The sequence below is a fragment of the Carassius carassius genome, chromosome 39 (assembly GCF_963082965.1).
Source record: "Carassius carassius chromosome 39, fCarCar2.1, whole genome shotgun sequence".
Lineage (NCBI taxonomy): Eukaryota > Metazoa > Chordata > Actinopteri > Cypriniformes > Cyprinidae > Carassius > Carassius carassius.
This window is the reverse complement of record NC_081793.1, coordinates 11806548-11820612: the sequence shown is the minus strand read 5'-3', so window position 1 is coordinate 11820612 and position 14065 is coordinate 11806548. Positions and strand designations below refer to the sequence as shown.

At 41.1% G+C, this 14065-nt stretch overlaps 1 long non-coding RNA gene across 1 annotated transcript; it reads left to right on the top strand.

Moving 5' to 3' along the window:
* Positions 1-3696: 3696 nt before the first annotated feature.
* LOC132121027 (uncharacterized) lies at positions 3697-4357 on the top strand. The gene is made up of 3 exons (XR_009426211.1): positions 3697-3797; positions 3939-4023; positions 4083-4357. It is a non-coding gene; the product is annotated as an uncharacterized LOC132121027 (long non-coding RNA).
* Positions 4358-14065: the final 9708 nt, after the last annotated feature.

Here is a 14065-nt window from a genome sequence, read left to right as displayed (position 1 = left end):
GCTTTTTCACATTTGGCTCCCAAACTCTGGAATAGCCTTCCTGATAATGTTCGGGGTTCAGACACACTCTCTCTGTTTAAATCTAGATTAAAAACGCATCTCTTTCGCCAAGCATTCGAATAATGTATCTCTTAAATTGTGAGTGTAGTTGCATCTGCATTTTTATTCTTTAGCTTGGGTTAAACTAATTTTACTTTGTTGGATCAGCAGCTATGCTAATGATGTCTCTATCTTGTTTCTATGTTTTGCCACGGGATTTACATCCCGTGGTAACTAGGATTTACACAAGCTCCAGTCTGGATCCAGAACACCTGAGAAGAGATGATGCTGACCCTCAGAGGACCCCAGATGATCCTAACCTTGAATCAACAAACAGAACTAACAATTATTGCTACATGTGTGACTGCATCATATAATTACTATTAATTAATAATATTGATAGTTCATCATCTAGCTGACTACGTCTTGTATTATTATTATTATTTTTAATTTTCTGTAAAGTTGCTTTGTAACGATTTGTATTGTAAAAAGCGCTATACAAATAAACTTATCGGGAAACTCGACCCAGATCAAATTTAAGCATTTATTAAAGTGAATCGGTTCAAATTAGTCATTAGTTCGCAAATCGGACGTGTCGTTAGTTGACAGATATGCTCATATGCTCCGCGCATATAAAGTTACTCCCAAATATATTTTTAGGTTGCACAGATTAAATTTCAGGAGCATATGCGACAAAAATGTTGGCAATTTCGAGCCTTGTAGAAGCTGCTAAACTTTCTAGCTAGAAGTAAGCAATAACCAACATGGCGTTACTTTGCTAAATTAGCCCAGAATCATTTAACATTAATGTTATGGAAGCATGACAAAAGTGATCAATAGATTGGTTAAATTTTACTAGACCTGCATATAAAAATGAAAGACAATATAGATTTGCTTACATGAATCATCCGTGTTCACTCTCTTCGTCAGTCAACTGAAGCTGTTCACGTGATTAGATGGTTGGGTGTATGCGCATTCAGAACGGTGAGCGTACACTTTGAACTTCAATCGTGACAAATTATTGGACTACTTATTATTATACTTATTATTACTTAATTATTGGAGTGACACGACGACATGAATCAGAGGCACAAAAAACGTTGACAGCGGTAAACGGTCATTATGTTTACCAATACCCGAACCCAGCCCCCAACCCCTGAACTTTTTTTTTTTGCATGATTTACGAGAGCATCATTTTCAGGTCGGAAAAGCCGGATTTCCGGATTTTTCCGGAAGAATCACACCCTTGAATAGTGTTGTCAAAAGACCCGGTGCTTCGGTACCAAGTTGGTACTAAAAAATTAAAATGTCACAGTACCAGGCTTCTTTAAGTACCGGTGGTACCGAGGACCCGGTCATTTCCGCGGATCAGAAAATGCGGACAGAATCTCAAAATCCAGTAATGAAAATTAAACTTACGTTTTAATATGGATAGTCACGGAATTTGTCAAAGATAGCATAAATTAAACAAATCAAATCTACATATGGACCAGTATCTTTAAATGTAAAGCTGCAAAAGTTGGTTGAAATATGAATCCTGCATGTTCTGCGCATCTCTGTGTGAATGAATGAATGAATGAATGGCAGAGACATGTGGGTTTATTTACTACATAGACTGAAGCATGTGAAGCTAGCAGTAATTTCAGCATCTGCCGTCTATATTACTTAAATAAGGATAAAGAATGGCATTGGTTTTATTTTTAGTGATAAAGTGTGTTTTTTTTATTTGCATATTTTTGTGTTTTGCTTTGGTACCGAAATTGGTACCGAGAACCATGGATTTTCACTGGTATCAGTACCTAATACTGAAATTTTGGTACCGTGACAACACTAGTTGTACCTCTCTGGTTGTAGTGTCCTCAGTGCAGTGTTAAACAGGATGGCCTTGTAAGACATACAGGACTCAAAACATATTTGATATATTTTTTAAATATCTGATAAACTTTTGAATGTTTGCGGTTTTACTTACTAGTCAGATGGTTCATAGTGCCTGGAGAAGTTCTTCAACAACAGGTCCACTCCAACTCTGCTGCACGGTCTTCAGCAAGGAAGAATATAGGAAAATAAACAATTTGTCACAGAGCCAACAATACATAGTATACAATGTCAGATTTATTAGAAATAAACTACAGCAGAGGTGAAATGCAGACAAGAGAAAGAATAATGTACAGAACATCCTACAAATAATCTTAAGAAAAGAGAATTTACGTTTTTAAATTTTAAAGATGCTTTGATGATACAGGTGAAATATATTGTGGAAAAAAAGCATTTTAAGTTATTTAATAAGGTTTCTCAGATCAGCTGTGTTTCCTATATCTCTATCAGCAGCTCCCATTAGAGGGCTTTTTTCTGACACTACTAAAACCACAGTACAATTTTTTTATCAATATTTGTCTACTCTACAATGAAAGATAAAAACATGTTTGGAATAGTTTCAGCCCATTTTAGTTCATGTAAGTGGATTAACAGTATGGCTGCCAACTTAGAAAATGAAAATAAGGGACATTTGTGGTTTTTCATAGAAAAATAAGGGACAGAATAAGGAACACACACAAAGGCCTATTATATATATATATATATATATATATATATATATATATATATATATATATATATATATATATATATATATAAACGGGTATATATCTTTTAGATTTGTAATGTTTTTTATTGGAGTCTCTTATGCTCATCAAGGCTGTATTTAGTTGATCAAAAATGCAGAAAAACAGTAATATTGTGAAGAATTTCTAATATTGGTTTCCTATCTCATTCTACTTTTTAAAATAATTTTTATTAATTTATTCAGTGACGCAGCACTGTATTTTCAGTATCATTACTCCAGTCTTCAGTGTCACATGATCCTTTAGAAATCATTCTAATATGCTGAGTTATTATTAGTGTTGATAATATTATCAACTGACTGTTTTGCTTCTTAATATTTTTTGGAACCTGTGTTCCATAAATAAAATAAAAAGTTAAAAACAACATAATTTATTCAAAATATAAATTGACAATCCCTTACGAAAAATAACCATGGTTTTATTATAGTAAAACTGTAGTAACCCATGGTTTTTTGGCGTGTTGACTACCATTTGTAGAACCACAGATTTACTACAAATACCATGGTTAAACTATGGTTAATTTAGCAAAACCATGGTTAATTTCTGGTTACCATGGTTTAACTATAGTAACCATGGTTTTTTGGTTTTATTCGTAGTAAAAACATGGTAATTTTCGTAAGGGATTGTAAAACAGTTCGGAAAGATGATGGACAAGGAAGTCAGGGGTGGCGAACAAAGGCTCTTTATTAACTCCAAAAATAAACAGAATAAACAAAAGTAAACTGCGCTCGGCGCTCTGCCTTCACACATCTATTTCAACACACACACACTGCTCAGCTCTGGCTCTCTCAACGACTTCCCCTTCGCCGGTCTGCTCGGCGCTTATAACTCCTCTCTCCCCAATCACTGGAATTACAAACAGGTGTTAATCATTAATCATTTGACCTCCTTATTACCGCTCGTCCCCACATTCTTTCTCCCGCTGCAGCTTTTTCGGCTTCCCACGCCCACCTCGCCACATACCCCCACCGCCCGACTCAGGCCGGGGAGCACTCCGGCCTGCAGCAGCCCACCCCCATTCCTGGAGAGGAAGTTGGCCACCGCCATCTGGGCCCCCAACCTGTGGATCACCTTGAATTTAAAAGGCTGTAAAGCGAGATACCAACGGGTGATCCGCGCGTTGGTATCCTTCATGCGGTGGAGCCACTGGAGGGGCGCGTGGTCCGAACAGAGGGTGAATTCCCATCCCAGGAGGTAATAGCGATGGGTGAGGACAGCCCACCGAATGGCTAAACATTCTTTTTCAATGGTGCTGTATCTAGTCTCTCTCTTTGAGAGCTTTCGACTTAGATACAGCACCGGCCGCTCCTCTCCTGCGACCACCTGAGACAGGACTGCACCCAGCCCCCTGTCCGACGCATCCGTCTGCAACAAAAACGGGAGATTAAAGTTAGGAGAGTGCAAGAGCGGCCCGCCGCACAGGGCAGCCTTTACCTTGGTTAGGGCTTGTTGGCACGGCTCCGTCCACTGGACCGGATCTGGTGCTTCCTTTTTGGTGAGATCAGTCAGCGGGCTGGTGAGCTCCAAATATTTAGGAATAAACCTTCTATAATATCCCGCCAGCCCCAGGAACTGTCTCACTTCCTTTTTGGTCTTGGGGCTTGGGCAAGCTGCAATTGCTGCTGTCTTGTCAATTTGGGGACGCACCTGCCCATGCCCCAAGTGGAAGCCCAGATACCGTACCTCCACCCGCCCAATTGCACACTTCCGTGGGTTCGCCGTGAATCCAGCCGCCCTTAAGGACGTCAGGACCGCACGCAGATGTTCCATATGCCGCTGCCAATCATTACTGTGTATAATGATGTCGTCGAGATAGGCAGCGGCGTACGCGCAATGGGGCCGGAGAATTTTGTCCATAAGACGCTGAAAAGTGGCGGGAGCCCCGAATAACCCAAACGGAAGGGAGACAAATTGGTGCAACCCAAACGGTGTGGTGAAGGCCGTTTTTTCTTTGGATAATGGCGACAAGGGGATCTGCCAATACCCTTTTGTTAAATCCAGTGTCGAATAAAAGCGAGCCGAACCTAACCGATCAAGCAGCTCGTCAACTCGGGGCATTGGATAAGCGGCGAATTTCGACACTGCATTCACCTTTCTATAATCAACACAGAAACGGACCGAGCCGTCGGTTTTGGTGACTAAAATTATCGGGCTCGCCCAGTCGCTATACGATTCTTCTATTACTCCCAACTCTAGCATGGCCGTTAATTCATCTTGAACCACCTTTTTTTTGTGTTCCGGTAAACGATAGGGGCGGCTGCGCGCCACTTCCCCGGGGACCGTTTCGATATGGTGCTGTATGAGATTCATGCGACCCGGCAAGGGGGAAAATACGTCCGCAAAATCTGCTTGCAACTTGGCCACCTCAGCGAGCTGCCGCGGCGAGAGGTTATCTCCCCCAGGGACCAGAGCGAGCGGGTTGGTTTTGACCACTGCTTCTGGTCCGAGATCATCCTCTGCCGAAATTGTCACGGCTAACTCAACCGAGGTCACCTCATTCCACCGTTTTAGAAGGTTGAGATGATAAATTTGACGTGAATTCCCTCTATCCGATCGCACCACCTCATAATCGAGATCCCCCACTCGCCGTGTAACCACAAACGGTCCTTGCCACTTCGCGAGTAATTTAGAACTGGATGTTGGAAGTAACACAAGCACTTTCTCTCCCGGTGTAAATTGACGCGCTCGCGTACCCCTGTTGTACAGCCGACTCTGTTTGTCTTGGGCCTGGAGCAAATTCTCCATCGACAGCCTCCCCAAAGTGTGAAGTTTTGATCGAAGGTCCATGACATACTGAATTTCACTACGGCTGTTTGAAGGCCCCTCCTCCCAAGCCTCCCTAATGACGTCAAGCACCCCGCGGGGCTGACGACCATAGAGAACCTCGAATGGGGAAAACCCTGTGGAGGCTTGTGGAACCTCCCGCACTGCGAACAATAGGGGCTCAAGCCATTTATCCCAATTATTGGCGTCCTCCTTAACGAACTTACGAACCATGGATTTCAATGTGCGATTAAATCGTTCCACCAAGCCATCTGTTTGTGGGTGATAGACGCTGGTGCGAATCGATTTAATGCCCAGTAACTCGTATAGCTCGATTACTGTACATGACATAAACGCCGTGCCCTGGTCTGTGAGGATCTCTTTGGGGATCCCCACTCGGGAGATCACTCGAAACAGCGCGTCCGCCACACTCTTTGCAGAGATTGTGCGTAGCGGCACTGCTTCTGGGCATCATGTTGCATAGTCCACGAGAACTAATGCAAAACGATGCCCACGTGCTGAGCGTTCTAATGGCCCGATGAGGTCCATACCAATTCTCTCGAAGGGGACCTCCATCAGTGGTAAGGGACGCAATGGCGCTTTAGAAGTGGCCGGCGGATTTACCAGCTGACATTCCCGACACCCCACACACCACCGGCGGATGTGCTCGTGAATGCCCGGCCAAAAAAACCGGGCCATGAGCCGCTCACGTGTCTTTGCTTCCCCCAAGTGGCCTGCCATGGGACTACAGTGAGCCGCCTGGAAAAGCATTTCCCGACTGCTTTTTGGGACTAATAACTGGGTTATATTCCTTTTTGACTGGGTATCTTGGGTCACCCGATACAACCTATCCTTTATCATGGAAAAATAAGGAAAAGAGAGCGGTTGATCAGGCTGGAGAAGCCGTCCGTCGATGGTGCGGACCCGGTCATACGCGTTTTTAAGCGTCTCATCACGAGACTGCTCAAGTGGAAAGTCATCTAGCTCAGGGGACATGAAGTCCTCCCTCGTTCTCGTTTCCTCTGAGTCAGCCTGTGAAGGTCCCGCAACTGCATCGCCAGCCTGAACCACCGCTTCTCTGTTTCCCTGCCCTGTCTCCCAAGAAGCATCCGCACACAAAACCCCCAATAACTGTGTAAAAGCTGGCCAATCTGTCCCCAAAATCAGCGGATGCCTAAGGTGGGAATTAACCGCCACCTTCACTTTTCCCCCGAAACTGAATACTAACCAGCACTAGAGGGTAGTCCACCACATCCCAGTGTACACACCTCACTTTAACCTTGCGGCTTGTATCCAATGCCCTCTGTTGCATCAGGCTTTGATGAATGGAGGTTTGATTACAGCCCGAATCCACCAAAGCCTGATATGTACCCCCCTCGATACTCACAGGTATTTGGTACAGCCCAGCTTGATCGGGGGCAGCTGCTGGGGAGTCGGGAACCCGGATCAATGCTCCCACTTCCATCATTGGGCAGCGGTCCAGGAAATGCCCCGGGTCCCCGCATCTCCAGCAGGCCGGCCCAGGCCTTCCCGCCGCCCCAGCGGCAGAAGGATGGCCAAAAGATTGGTGGAGAGAGGGAAAAGGGGCGGATGGACCAGTAGCCCCAGCGCCCTCCCGTGTCCCTGGTCTGTTCCCCTGGAAGGCCCCACTCCGCTGTGGGACTCGAGGGGGCACGTTACTCCGCGACCTGGGAACAGGAATAGGGTGAGAGGGAGAGGGAAGGGAAGGAGAAGAGAGAGAGAGAGGTTAGAAAGGGGCTCGCCACCCCCCGGGCACGCCACCAGATGGTCTTCAGCCAGCTGGATAGCCTGTGTCAGCGATGTCGGGCGGTGGCACCGGACCCACTCGGTCGTCCCCCGAGGTAGCCTAGCGCTTTCACAAATAGCCTATGTAAACACACACGCACTATGTATTTTTTTAATATATTTTCAAAATATATTTAAATATATTTAACAGTGCTTCACATATATGTGAATATATTACCTTTCCGTATGGGTAGTCTCACTGTGTGCAGTTGTTTGTTTAGTCTGTGTCTAGCACGCTCAAACAAGGGGCCCTGGAGGTCCCTCATCGCATATCACAAACACTAATGAATATTTAAACACGCAGTCACTCACAGAGAATCAAGAGATCAACAAAGCACAGTGCACAAATTCAGAGGAAGCATAGCCCTTTACATTTTTATGGGAAGATTTCACGCTTTGAGACATTTCTCTTTTTGATTTGTCTTTGTCTACTCCCTGCTGGAGCTCAAGACTCACCCCTGATGCATGAGTAATGCAATCTGAGCTGTTCTTGATGAAAGCTGAATTTGAGCATATGCTCAAAACAAACACCGTATAACATCTGTACTTGTTCAAACAAGAAAAGGTGAATCATTTGCAGGACCTAGTTAAGATTAATGGCTTGATGGATTCAGTTATAGAAGTTAGTACAGTACAAAACACCCTTTTGGAACTTTTTTAAAACTGAAGTTGTAACTACAATGAAAAACTGACACAATTACTGTAGACTTGAACGGTTCATTCATGACGTAAATTTTTATGCCAACCAGGAAGACTAAACTACCATGGTTTCCTTAAGGAAGTTTTTAAAGGCTTTGTATTTGAGTAAAGGAAAGGAGGAACATAGTTTCTCAATAATGCAAGAAGCTGCTAAAGTCAGTTAATTTATGTTAACAGTTCAGCTGTCTTCTAGGAGTGTCTGTGCAAAAAAAAAAAAAAAAAAACCTTGGGAGAAAAACCAGGCTCAGTCGGGGGACTAGTTCTCCTCTGACCAGATGAAACCAGTATGGTGTGGTTTAATTTCAGGCTGCAACACAGGTACAGAGGACTTGTCTGGTTCCAGTGGTCTTGTGCCAGTGGTTGTCGAGGTGACAATATATTCCAATATATTCCCCACCAATAACCAGTGTGATTTTGCGATAATAGTACTATTATACGATCTAATCCTGACTGGAAATCCTAACAGATACCATTTCTTTCTGAGAAGGAACACTGCAGAGAAGATACTGTCCTTTCTAGAATTTTTGACAGAAAAAGGAGATTTAAGATTGGTTTTGTTCTACAACATAAATTACTCACAGTTAAATGTCAAACATGAATTTTGAAACCTTTATTAAACCCATTAAATTAAAGCTTTTAGTCTCTGTGTTAAAGTCATCTATATACTAATGTACCTCTAAATGTTGACACAATTTACTTTTGACAGATAAACACAAGGGTGTTTATCTTCTTGGGGGGAAATCAAGCACATAATGCAGACTTTTTATATATATATATATATATATATATATATATATTACCAAACACAAAATGTTACAAATTCTTCCTGGTTTTAGAACTAAAACTGAATAGCTCTATTAAAGATAACAACAGGAGTAAATTGCAACAGCCTCGTCTAGCTTTTATACACCTATTACAAGCCCTCTTCTGTTCTATCATCCATCTGCTTTAGCTGTGAAGAGAGGGTGGGTGAGTGATGAGGGAGAAGAGACAGTTCAGAGGAGTTAGGTAAGGACCAAAAACACTCACAGTGGGAGAGATGATCAACAACACTTTACGAACCACTGTAGAGCTTTCTGTAAACAGTATGTTCATTATTTCCATGGAGTAAACACAGCGAGGGGCTCATGCAGTGCTTTTCACCCCACCTAAATAATTCTCCCTCTCCAGTCTCTATCATTCATCTCTCTCTGTGATGGATCTCATTCTGTTTTGGACACAGGTATGAAATTGCAGCCTCCACCTACGCATTGTACTCATTATTGAGCACTCACAACATTCATCCACAGACGTGTGCTTCCAGCAACCATAGTGTTTCAGTCATTAACAAGGTTTCATTTATGTCTATGGATTCAGTAAAGGTCTGGAGAGGTGTGTGACAACCACTAACTAATTATATTAAGCCCTGTTAAAAATAACAGTTTGAAGCTTTGAAGTTAATCATGATCAGATAACAGCTATTTCTGTAGTATGAGAGTATTAAACAATGCCATGCAATTGTTTTTGTCTTTAGGGGAGAAAAGTGGAACACTGAAGAAAATAAAATTAAAAAGTACATTTCCATTTAAATAATTTATGGGTATGTTTGTGAGTGTCTAAATACACAGAATAATTTACAATTAAATGGACTGTTTGGCTTAATTACCTGTTGGTAAGATTAACAAATTTGGTTAACACTTTAGTGGGGAAACCCAATTAGCTATTATGGTGTAAGACGTATAAAACATGCATAACCACTGTGCAAACCACAAAATATACAACACACATATTCAGTATGCTAAATGTTGTGCTCTCTGTGGCAAAACCTAGTAAACTACATGTGCTGCTGAATTCTTAGGCAACACCAAAATGGTATAATTATTGGTTTCTAATAGTTTCTACAATCTATTTAAGTTTTTGATTATTTTGGGAAATGCAGCCCAGGAAAGCTCTATGTAGCAATTCATCAAATATAATTTTGTTCAGATTTAGCTCACAACAGATTTCAATATAGGTTGCTGTTAGCATATTGCTATGCTAATGATCCTCCAGTGCATTCCTGCACCACTTTATAAGTAATCTAAGAATGTTGTGACTGACCAATCAGAATCAAGTACTTTAGAAAGTATAGAGAATATTTTCACTGAGCATATCGATACATGCCATGCTGCTTTAGAATGTAAACACAGGCAGCATATTTTGGGGAAAAACTAATGACACTTTAAAATGCTGTTTTGAAAATGAGATATTGTCCAGAAATTTATCAGGCAGCAAAAGGTTAAGAAACTACACTGTAAAAAAAAAAAAAAAAAAAAACGTAAATTTACATTCCCAGAATTCTCTGCGTTGCATTTCAAATTTTGTTTGAATTTTCTATTTTTTCTTTGAAATAACTATGTTTCTTCTAATTTATTATTTTTTTTTCTTATCTGTTATGTTTATTAGGGTTGTATGTTACATGTAATGTTGTTAAATTAATGTTTATTAATAATAATAATAATTAATAATTCATTACATTTATATAGCACTTTTCTAGGCACTCAAAGCGCTTACATTGTCAGGGGGTATCTCCTCGTCCACCACCAGTGTGCAGCATCCACCTGGATGATGCGACGGAAGCCATAGTGCGCCAGAACGCCCACCACACACCAGCTTACTGGTGGAGAGGAGACAGAGTGATGAAGCCAATCAGCAGGTATGGGGATTGTTAGGAGGCCATGATGGTCAGAGTCCACTGGGCGAATTTAGCCAGGATGCCGTGGTCACACCTCTACTCTTTTCGAAAGACTTCCTGGGATTTTTAATGACCACAGAGAGTCAGGACCTCGGTTTAACGTCTCATCCGAAGGACTGTGCTTGTTGACAGTATAGTGTCCCCATCACTACACTGGGGCGCTAGGACCCACACAGACCACAGGGTGAGCACCCCCTGCTGGCCTCACTAGCACCTCTTCCAGCAGCAACCTAGTTTTCTCAGGAGGTCTCCCATCCAGGTACTGACCAGGCTCAGCCCTGCTTAGCTTCAGTGGGAAACCAGTCTTGGGCTCCAGGGTGATATGGCTGCCGGCTGAGTTTATTGCATATTTCAGATTAATGAGTCTCACCATGATGGTATTTAGTGTCTGTGTGAATGACACTCTGCACCTTCTATGTATCTTATTATTTAAAAGCTGCTTGTGATGGGCTATGTTTCATCACGAGACTTTCTCATCACCACCTGCTTTTGGTGGTTACCAGTTTAATACAAAGGTACAAAACATATTTCAGTACTTCAATAAGTTGGTATATTAATATTATATCATTACCGTTAAATTACAGTATTAAACTGTAAATTTAAGGTAAAACCGTCAAACCTAAAACGGTGTTGCTGTATTTTTTATGGTATAAAACCGCTAAACAAAAAACAGTGTTACCGTATTTTCAACGGTGTTGCTGTATTTTTTTATGGTATAAAACCGCTAAACATAAAACAGTGTTACCGTATTTTTTATGGTACAGTTCTGGCAAACACAGCTGCCATTTTTTTACCGTATATTTTAGGGAATATTTTTTACAGTGTAGGCTACATACGTATGTCTTCAGTTGAAGCATTGGTTAATAAATATTATTGCCAGTTTAGTGTTTTAAGTCAGGGTGCGGAGTGGTTTGGTCGGCTCAGCTCTGTTGAGTGCAAGTGGCTGTCAGTCATGTCAGTCTCTTAGCTAGGCTACTGTATCTTTATCCTGTTGAGAGCTTTTACTGTCACACTTCACCAGCCCCTACAGCCCCCTTCTGAGCCCCAGAGCGACCGCAACAACCACAGCCAATCTGATGCCTGAGCACCTTTTTATCTAAACAAGATACCAGTGGAAACAACACTGTGGAACTCACACACACACTTTCTTGCATATGTGGTTTACGGGGACTCGCCATAGGAGTAATGTTTTTTATACTGTACAAACTGTATTTTCTATTGACCTACACCTAAATCTATACCTCACAAAAAACTACTGGCTAAAATTTTCATAAAAAAATATTTAATATGTTTTTTAAGCCTTTTTGTTTATGGGGACACATGAAGTGCCCTCATAAACCATGTTTACGTTGTAGTACCCATGTCATAATACACATTTGTGTCCTCATAAACCATATATACCAAAACACACACAGATACAGACATAATCTGTGACTGTAGCAGTCAACTGATCTCCAAAGAACACTTATATTTGTTTCATAGATGTGTGTAATGATGTGTTTTCCTCAAGAGAGTGTGTATTTGTTGCAGTGTGGAGCAAAAAAAAAAAAAAAAAGGGAACTGGCTTTTATTCGGTTTTGAGTGTGATGTATTGCAATTAAATTGGCCACAATCCACAGAATGTTTAATTGGAGCTTAAATTGAACAGGGACATGTAGAGGAATTTACAAAATAATAATTAGGAAAACAAAGCAAAACAGATGATATAGAATATTGATTCTATTAGTCCAAAGCATAATGCAAAAGTATAAATAATAACTTTATTAATTTTGTCTATGCCTACTTTCGGCTATGTAGAATGCATTTCTCAAATTTATTAACAAAGGATCAGTATTGGGAAAACAATTAGCGCAAACATCAAAACACTTTTTCTTTCACGTTTAATCACTGTTCTTCACAAGGGTTCTTCACACTGAAAGAGGGAATTTGGTGTGAATGTTCTGCGCAATGACTCTTGAATCAAAACAATAGATCCCTATGGGGCAATTCACACCAGGCACGATCATTCACAGTCAAAAAAAGCGAGGATGTTTTTTGGTCCTCTGTGTAGAATTTTTTTTTACCTTCGCTCCATGATGAAACGGGCCATCCAATCAGATTTGAGCTTAGATCACGTGCCCAGAAAAAAAGTGAGAGTGGTGGCGCTGTTTCGAAAACCAGTGTAAACAAGCACTGAAGAAGAGCATTCTGGTAGAGAGAAGAGAGTGCATGCTGAGTTCCTGTTATCTTTGATATCTGAGAACAAATTTATGTTCTTAATATAATTTCTAAATTCTCCTTTACATATATGATCTGGAGTGTCCGTTTTCTTACACGTGCGCAAATGCTATGAGTCACAGAATGTCACATTTTATTGGCAGGTCTTTCGACACATAAATGTTTCAGCAAATAAAAAGGACAGCACTTTTAGGGTTCACCCCACTATTTGATGTGAGCATAAGTATTGGAACAGTTGAATTTAAGGCAGATGAAAAAAAAATTGAAGATTGAGAGCTAATATTTAGTTGCAGATCCCTTGCATGCAATCAGAGCAGTGAGTCTGCAACCTATAGAGATCACCAAATTTTTGGTCCTAGATTGATTTGGGCCATCTAAGACTTTACATTTCTTTGCCTTGATAAAATACTTGACTGAACTGGCAGGGTATTTTGGGTCATTGTCCTGGTCCAGTATGAAGTGGTTTCTAATGAGTTTTGTGAAATTTTCTTGAAGATTGGTAGACAATGATTTTGTACCCTTCCAAATTCATTCTGCTACTGCCATCATACATTAATTCATCATTAAAATTAAGAGGTCCTGTTCTGGAGACAGCCATTCATGTCCATACCATGACACCACCTCCACCAAGCTTTACAGATAAGGTTGTATGCCTAGGATCATTTGCAGTACCCTTTTTATACACACTTTTGCTTTCCAGTAACTTAGATAAAGGTTAATCTTTGTCTCATTGGTCCATAAACTCAGGTCCAAAACTGTACTGGCTCACATTTGTAAAGAATCTTGCCTTTCTTTTCTTGGTGCTGATCAAAGGTTTGCATCAGATGTTCTGTAATTATATGTCAAATTCTCCTGCAGACAGTAGATTAAAAGAGCATCACCCCAGCTTTCTGGAGGTTGCTGGTGATTTTACAGACATGTATTTTAGGGTTCATTTGCACAGCTTTTATAATTTGTCTGTCATCAACTACTGTTGTTTTTCTTCATTGGTTGCTAATGTTGCTGGTAGTTTCCAAACTCTTGATTTCTCCATGCCCTTTGTTTTTCCTATAGTTCTAATTGACTTCTTATTTTCTTTTAGCATTCCAAATTGCTTGCTTTTCTTTCAGTCGGCTTCCTTGTCTTCATCCTGGTTTGTGTGTGTCATCATCGAATGAAAGACTTAGAATGCAGAAGCAATGGATATAATGGCTAAGACACATTCCAT